The sequence below is a fragment of the Pinus tabuliformis genome, chromosome 8 (genome assembly GCF_031772625.1).
Source record: "Pinus tabuliformis cultivar Carrire ecotype Pingquan chromosome 8, CPIR1, whole genome shotgun sequence".
Classification (NCBI taxonomy): domain Eukaryota; kingdom Viridiplantae; phylum Streptophyta; class Pinopsida; order Pinales; family Pinaceae; genus Pinus; species Pinus tabuliformis.
In genome coordinates, this window is record NC_142294.1 from 1,343,154,677 (window position 1) to 1,343,162,954 (window position 8,278).

The following is an 8,278-nucleotide window of genomic DNA, read 5'->3' on the forward strand; positions in this document are numbered from 1 at the left end:
ACTAAATAAAATCTTGTTTCTCCCTTATATCCATGCTCCTAAGGAATGTTATTCATTGCAATATTTTTGGATTTTGTATCAGAAGGATGTCCTAAAATTTTATTCATAGCATGCCATTTTATTATTATTATTGTTATTATTATTATTATTTAGGTTGTAGCATCCACTGACCTCGAAGCCAAATCTATTTAGTCTTTTGGTTTTGGCAATGGGTGGAAAATTATCTATAGTTAAAATTTAAAGCAGATGTTTACCCATTTGCGACAACCAAAATTTTTCTCTATATATGTATGCTAGATGCATATGAAAGCTACAATCTGAGTTGTGTCATTCAAGTTGTGAATTGGTAATGTTTGCCATTAATTTTGTCATCATTTTAGAAATTGGGATCTCTCCTTCTGAAGAAGTTGAGGCACTGTAGATATACTATGTATTTAATAGTTTGCAAAGTAAATGAATCAATTTTGTTTGTAGCATGGCATGATATTTACCTATACCAATAGTATCCATCTCATGGTATTGGCTTCAAAATCTATGCTAGGATGATTCAAAAATTTCCAATATTATTGTCTTGGGTGTGATGTGTGTAGGTTCAATATTAGAATAAAAGATATGCATGGTACTATCGTTTTTTCCTGTAAGGCATATTTATTTTCATGTAGTTAAACCTCACAAGAAATTTTACAAAGCCCCTCTTTGGCATCCTTATACTAGGAGAAGTTGTAGTTAAAATAGTTAGAAACATATTTTTATGAAACTGTAGTTTAAACAGTTAGGAACATATTTTCATGCCAAACTAGGAGAACTATTATTGGTTATATTGAAAAGATTCTTTGGATACATTAAGAGAAAATTTCCAAAGGATTTCATGGTAGCTTGACTGGTTTTCTATTTAGCTTATCAAACACTTCTCCTCAGGGTTAATCTTATCCTTGTATTGGCACATGTAAGATGCACTCATTTCACAAAGTCAAGTTCATGCCGAGTGACCTATGTATCTCTTCTTCTAAGATATCTTTCTCTTTATTACCATTTTTCCCAAGGTTTTGTATCATACAAGGTTGTAAATTTTAGTATGCCACGTTTGAGAGGGACATCTGAAGTGGTTGCAACTTTAAACTATGTATGGATAAGATCATTTCATGTTAAAAAAATGAATGGATCCAATTCTTGGACCAATTTTAGTCTTTTTAGGCTTCACAACAATGACTGTTAATTCTAGCTTTTTTGGAATTCTACTTAAGTGTTTATACTTCTTTTGAGGGTGTGTCCCTTTCTCCATAGATTTCATGTATTAGATGATCACATTCAGTATGATGATTGGACACTTAGATTTGACAGTGGCACCTAGGAGAAAAGGGGTTCCATATGATCATTGAGAACTGCATTAACTTAAAATTGATAAAATGTTTCTATTAGTAACCCATATGAAAAGGAATAGGCTAGATGACTGAAAATTGCATGTCAAGAAAGGAAAATTATTGTCATTCCTCTTAAATTAAACAATTTGCCTAGAATTGGGACATGAAAAAATGAAAAATGACATTCCAAGTCATAATTGAGCAAGAAAAGTTTACTAAATTACTGTATCTAGTTAATTATTTCAGTTTATTATGGAAAATCATCATTTTCGACAATGGTCCAAGTCCCAAATATGACAATCTATAGACACCTATTTCATTTTTCTTTTCTGAATTTCTATAACAGTACAAATGACTGTGTTTTTTCATAAATCTACCACATTTTTACAAAACTGACATTTAAATGGCTAGGTTGCAATTCGAAACTTGATGATCGGTGAACAATTACAGGCATTAATAGCTCTGAAATTTTTGCCACAAACATCTTTGAGTCTGGAAGTATGAATAGTATTGGTGTGAACATGTTGTATGCTTTATGTTTAAGGTTTCACTTTTCTCTTAGACAATAGATTTATATATTAGCATGTATGTTTTTATCTTTTCACTTGATGAAACTAAAGAAGCACTCAAAGTCATCTCGCATGATATTGAAGTTGAACTTATCGATTATGAAATCTTGTATAGTAAACTGAAAGAAGTAATTAGGCATAAACAAGCATTCCCCTTGTACTCATTTTGACAACATAAGTTGAGTTTGATAACACTCAAGAGGAGTTTGGCAGGGTGATTTTGGCACCGTTAACCAGATAGAGATCCTACAATTTCATGTCCTAACTGCACACCATCCTATACTATTCCTAGAGAACTTGCACTAGGGTCTTCCCATTGCAGAAGGTATTGGTGTCTCCGACTCTGCCCAAAGGTACGCTAAATCGTTTTAGAAATCCAAACGATGATGGGAATTATAAGGTGTGCAACTGACAGGTACTATGATATGCCTAGAATTTGGAGTGACGAGCAGGTGGAGGCCTGGAAACCCATTGTCAATGCTGTCCACGAGAGAGGAGGCCTTTTCTTCTCTCAGATTGGCATATTGGAAGGGTTTCTCACGTAGGTAGGTATATCCATGTTTTTATATGCATTAGATTTCTTTCAATTAATTCATGTACCGACTTGTCCAATATTTTTTGGCTTCATTTTTCCATTGTATCTCCTCATGCAAAATAGGTAGTGACAACTTATAGTCTCTTTCCCTCGTATATTCGTGTTATATAGTGGGTACTTTTTGTTTCAAGGCAATAGGTAACAATGATACACAGAGGCTCAAGTTTGACTATTGGTGGAAGGAAGGAGCTTAGAAGAAGTGAAGATGAGCATAAGCTTGAGGAAGGCCAATACTTGGTTGTTGTCGAAGGTGAACAGGGTCGTGTATATCTAGAACCTGCCATTAAACATAACGTCATATGAAATTTGTGACATATTTGGAAAATATGGAGCCAAATCAATGCCAATAAGGATACATGTGGGACCTCCTTCATCATTTATGAAGACATATACAATGCCAAGAACGTCGTCAATCACTTATCTGGCTTCAATGTCGCCAACAGGTATCTCATCGTCCTCTATTATGAGCAGTCCAAGATGACCAAAAAGGTAGATAACAAGAAGGAGGATGACCTCACCAAGATACAAGAGAAATATGGTGTATCAACAAAAGATAAATAAGCTTGCCTCTTTTCTATCTACATAGGCTTAAAAAATTGTCTATTCAAAGCTTTCAGGGGTTTGTTGATTTAGGGTTTTTTGAATTAGTGTTTCTCAAAAGGTTTTACTTGAATTATATTTTTTCAAAATTGGGGTTTGCTTAATTGGAGTTATCTCAATCAGGGTTTACCGGTATTCTATTAGCCTCCTTTATAATTGATATACACATTATATCAGTATTTTCCTATATGTAATAGTTTTCTTTTTAAAAAAATTGGTGTCAGTTATTTTGGATTGAAAAGGCTGAATGGGTGTATGAATTGTAGATTATTAACCCAATGGCTAGGCCCCTATTTCATCAACTAATACAAAGCTATCGGAATAGACTCTCTTACCCAATGGCAAAGATCATTCTAACTTTTCCACTCCTCAAGATTTATAAATTCAAGAGATTCCTTATATTATTAACGACATTCTTCTTGCTGCCAAAGATGTTATAAAAACAAGTGATAGTTCTGAAATAAATTGTAAGTTTGGAATTTGGGTATTCACACAAGTATCAAATAGGCTACAAAAACTAATTTTATCTAGGGAAGATCTCAGTAAAAAAATTTCCTGTCCCCCAAAGTTTTATGAAACCAGTTCACAAAAACATAGAAAATAGATATCAACACCTTCAAATTAAACCTCTTCGAGGGGGCAGCCTCCTTTAAATTACAAAAATGAACAATTATTGGATGATACAAATGACAAGACCTCCTTTCTATATATAGGAGTCTAAGGGGTCATAATATAATGAGAGCCGACATAACAATAATAATGTAAGGGCACAAGAATAACAATAGTGGGCTTCTATGGGGCACAATAATAACAATATGGGGACTACATGGGCACAAAAATATAATAAGGGGGTTGTACTAATAACAAAAATGGGTTACACTACTAGTATAGGGACCTAACATGCCCCTCTCATTCAAAAAGTGTTGTCCTCAACACTTGAGTAGTTCTTGATGCTTCTGTATAAAATTATTTTCCTCCCATGTGGAATCTTTAGCGGGCAAGTTCTTCCACTTGAAGAGATAGTCTGAAATTGATCGATTTCGTAACTGTCAGGTTCTTGTTTCCATGACTTCTCTAGGTTCCAATATGACTTTTCCTTCCTTGTCAAGTTCTGGCAATATTGTTTGAACTGGGATCTTCTACATCTTTTGAATCAGTGGCCACACTTCTTTGTCCTTCCTCCATTCATCCCTTGCTTCGTTTATCCAATCTAGTTGGATAATAGAAATAGAAAAAAACAATGCTTCCACATCCTCATCCTTTCTTGAGAGTGCATCTGCAACAAAAATTTTCTTCCATTTTTTGTAGATGATTTCAAAGTCATAACCCAACATATTTGTGACCCATTTTTTCTGTTCTTCTAAAGATAATCTTTGTTCTAAAAAGTATTTAAGACTATCATGATCCATTTTTACCTTGAAGTGTCTTCTCATTTAATAAGGTCGCCACTTCTTAAGTGCATGTAGTATTGCCAACATTTCCTTCTCATAAATAGCTTGCTTGAGATGTAGCCATAAAAATACCCATTCACATACATCAAAACTTCTTTCATTGGGATGTTGATCTACCTGTTGTTTCATTTGATTCTGCACAAAAGTGGTGTTATCCTTTAAAAGTTGGAGAACTTGTTTTTCATGCTCGATGTGATCTTTCACTGCTTGAATTTTCCTTTTCTTGATATGTCCTTATATCTTGAGAGTTTGAGGAATGGTAATTTCTTCCAATGCATTACAAGATATGCTCGGATTCATTTCTTGATGCTCGATGTGATCTTTCACGAACAATTTTCTTCTTGATATTTCCTTCTATCTTGATAGTTTAATGAGTGGTAAGTTTGGCCAATGCATTACAAGATATGGTCGGATTGATTTCTTCTTGCTCGATGTGATCTTTCACTTCTTCAACCATTTTCTTCTTGATATGTCCTTCTATATTGAGAGTTTGAGGAGTGGTAATTCTTGCCAAGGCTTTACAAGATATGATCAGATTCATTTCTTCTTTCTCTATGGTTGGTTCCTGGTGCATATCCTCTTCTTTTGATGTTTCTTGATCCTTTTCTTCCTCCTCTTCACAATCTATGTAAAATACTTTCTTCTCATCACACTTATGACCTTTAGTGTATTTGCTATCACAATTGTAACAAATCTCTTTTTCTCTTTTTTATTCCAACTGTTGTCATGTAAACCTTGTAGGTTGTGGAAGGCTAGGAGAAAAAACAATTCCATAAGTATAGTCATGAGTGATGGGATTCCTTGTTTCATAATTTCACTTTCATTTTTCCTTGCCAACCTGAATGCCTTCTTCAATGAATTAGGTTCCCAAAGACGAACCTCATATTGAATGTTATCCTTTAAATTCCCTATGAAGACATCAACCCTTTGCTACTCTGGAACATCATTTACCCTTATATTATATTTTTGAAAGTCCTCAATGTGCTCTACCATTGAACCCTTTTGTTTGAGATTTATCAATTGGCTAAAGAAGGTTTTTCTCGTTGTATCCTCATAATGTGCTATCATTTCCTCTGTGAAAATTGACCACGTGACAAGTGGTTTGCGAGAAAAAATCACTTCATACCATAAAAATTGATTCGGTTCTAAATATAAAGATGCAATACGTACCTTTTGTAATAATTTCACCTTATGTAGATAAAAATATTTCTCCATCTATAGTATCCACTTTACGGATCCTTGCCATCAAACTTCCTCATATTGCCTTTTCTTGATTTTAGGAGTTCGATCTTGAAATGATTGTAATTCTATAACTTCAAATGTCTCGGTTCTTAAATTATGACCTATGGAATCCCTCCATGTCCTCTTTCGAATACCACCAGTCTGATCAAAATTGGATTCTTCAAGAAAGATTTATGCACAATCTCCCAAGATGACCTGATTATATACCTTTTCAAACGAGCGAACTTGTACAAAGTTCCACGTGTCACTGTTTCGACATTCGGATCTGAAACTGATACACACAAATCTACAATCCATCCTCTTTCTGTAACTTCTTATGAAACTTCAATCTGATTCTCAGAAGGAAATTTATGACGATTCTCCCAAGGTCACCTATTTGGGATGTAATTCAGGATATTGCAAAAAACCTAAATTTCTTGGAATGTATATCCGAAAATATAGTGAAACAAGATCTGAAATTCGGGTTTGCGCTTGACCAAGTTTATGTCTCAAATGGGTTTTATTTTCTGAGTCTGAAACGTCGTAGAAAAATAATTATAGTGAAAATTCCATGATGACCTATTTGATATAGAATTTTGGATATTGCAAAAAGCCTAACTTCCTCAGATTAGATCTCCGAATATATAGCGAGGCAAGATCTAAAATTCAGACCCAAGGTTCAACATGATTCAGTCTCAAATGGGTCTTTGTTTTAGCTTCTGAAACGTCATTGCAAACAAGTTATAGTGCAAATTCCATGATGACCTGTTTGGAGCAGTGAAACCCTAGAATCCAAAGCTCTGATACCAAATGTTATGAAACCAGCTCACAAAAAGATAGAAAAGAGAGATCAATGCCTTCAAAATAAACCTCTTCAAGGGGGAAACCTCCTTTACATTACACAAATGAACTCTTGGATGATACAAATGACAAGACCTCCTTTCTATATATAGGAGTCTAAGGTGTCATAATATAATTAGAGCCGACATAACAATAATAATGTAAGGGCACAATAATAACAATAGTGAGCTTCTATGGGGCACAATAATAATAATATGGGGACTACATGGGCACAACAATATAATAAGGGGGTTGTACTAATAACAATAATGGGTTACACTAGCAGTATAGGGACCTAATACAGAGCTAAGCATTTTTCTTACACAATTTCTTTTTATATGAAATATTGTGTTGTTTATACAACTCTAGGTATCTCAGGCTTCTCGACACAAGGATTTGGATTGTTTAATGAAGGAGGGTGCTGATACACTTTTGATGTACATTTACAGAGTTCTTGGCCTTATAGATGAAATTGAGTAACTTGCATCCTCTAAAAATAATTGTGTTGTAGTATGTAACTTTCATTGTAATGTATTATGATTCTTTAATACATAATATTTTTTCAAGTTAAACTGTGTATTGATTTTCACGTATCAACTGAGGCCAATGTATGTCATCTTGATTTCTAGTTTCGTAGTCCATCTTAGTGACTAGAGGCCTTAAGATCACGTGTCACGTGCATACCTTCGAAAGCAATGGGGTTATATAATTTATAACCCATGCATGTTGCAAACGCATGGAGAGTATTATAAGAAGGCTGCAAGAAGGATGACCCTATGCTTTGAATGGACAGCGCAGGAGGAACTAGAAGCTTTGCTAGAAGGACTTAGGAATTTATGAAAAAACAGTAGAATCCGCAACACTCAAAAACTGGAATTGAAAATAGTACACCAGCTTTCTCTAAACTAGAATTCTATATTCACAAGTCTAGACACTAAATTCTTTTCAGAAACTCAAAACAACAAACTGCATTTACTTAAATTTGCATAAAAATAGTAAATTGGAAAATATGACAAGCACATACACCTCACTTAATCACACATCAATCTCTATCATTCAAAATATGTATCAAAAAGAAAATTCAAAACTAAATTGTCCCACACTCCTACCTTTCCTTTTCATTATAGATAAAGAAAAGGCTAAGGTTTACAAAAGTAACCAATTCCAATGGTACACCTAAATTAGAGATGAAACCCTAATTCAATCCTTTCCTAGAATAATGTGCCCAAGTTTCCCATAAGGAAGAGCATAGGCTAAATCTAGAATCGCCTCTAGGCAATATACTTTTGTTAAAAATAAATTTGGGATTAAACTTAAAATGAAAAAACACTTCTAAAATGCAGAAAGTGTGTACTTTTCTCAATTGAAAAACACCTCAAAAAATAAATTGCTAAATATGGAACATGCATGTAGAAGCATACATGTGCCTTAACGACAACACTGCTACCCCTTATCGACACTACTACAGAGTACAAGGCAGTTTTGTGTTTGTTGAAGTGCACCAACGTGAAGGACAATTGATTCCGAGCCATAGGTAAAGCTAACATCTATTGATTATCCTACGTTATGCCAACATATATTTGATGTTTTTCTAATTAAAACTTTATTTCATCAAAATTTAAAATTTGTATATTATTATTA

The 8,278-nt window shown here is 34.0% G+C and overlaps 1 pseudogene; it reads left to right on the top strand.

Moving 5' to 3' along the window:
• Positions 1-2,730: 2,730 nt before the first annotated feature.
• LOC149240447 (splicing factor 3B subunit 6-like protein pseudogene) lies at positions 2,731-3,086 on the top strand (annotated as a pseudogene).
• Positions 3,087-8,278: the final 5,192 nt, after the last annotated feature.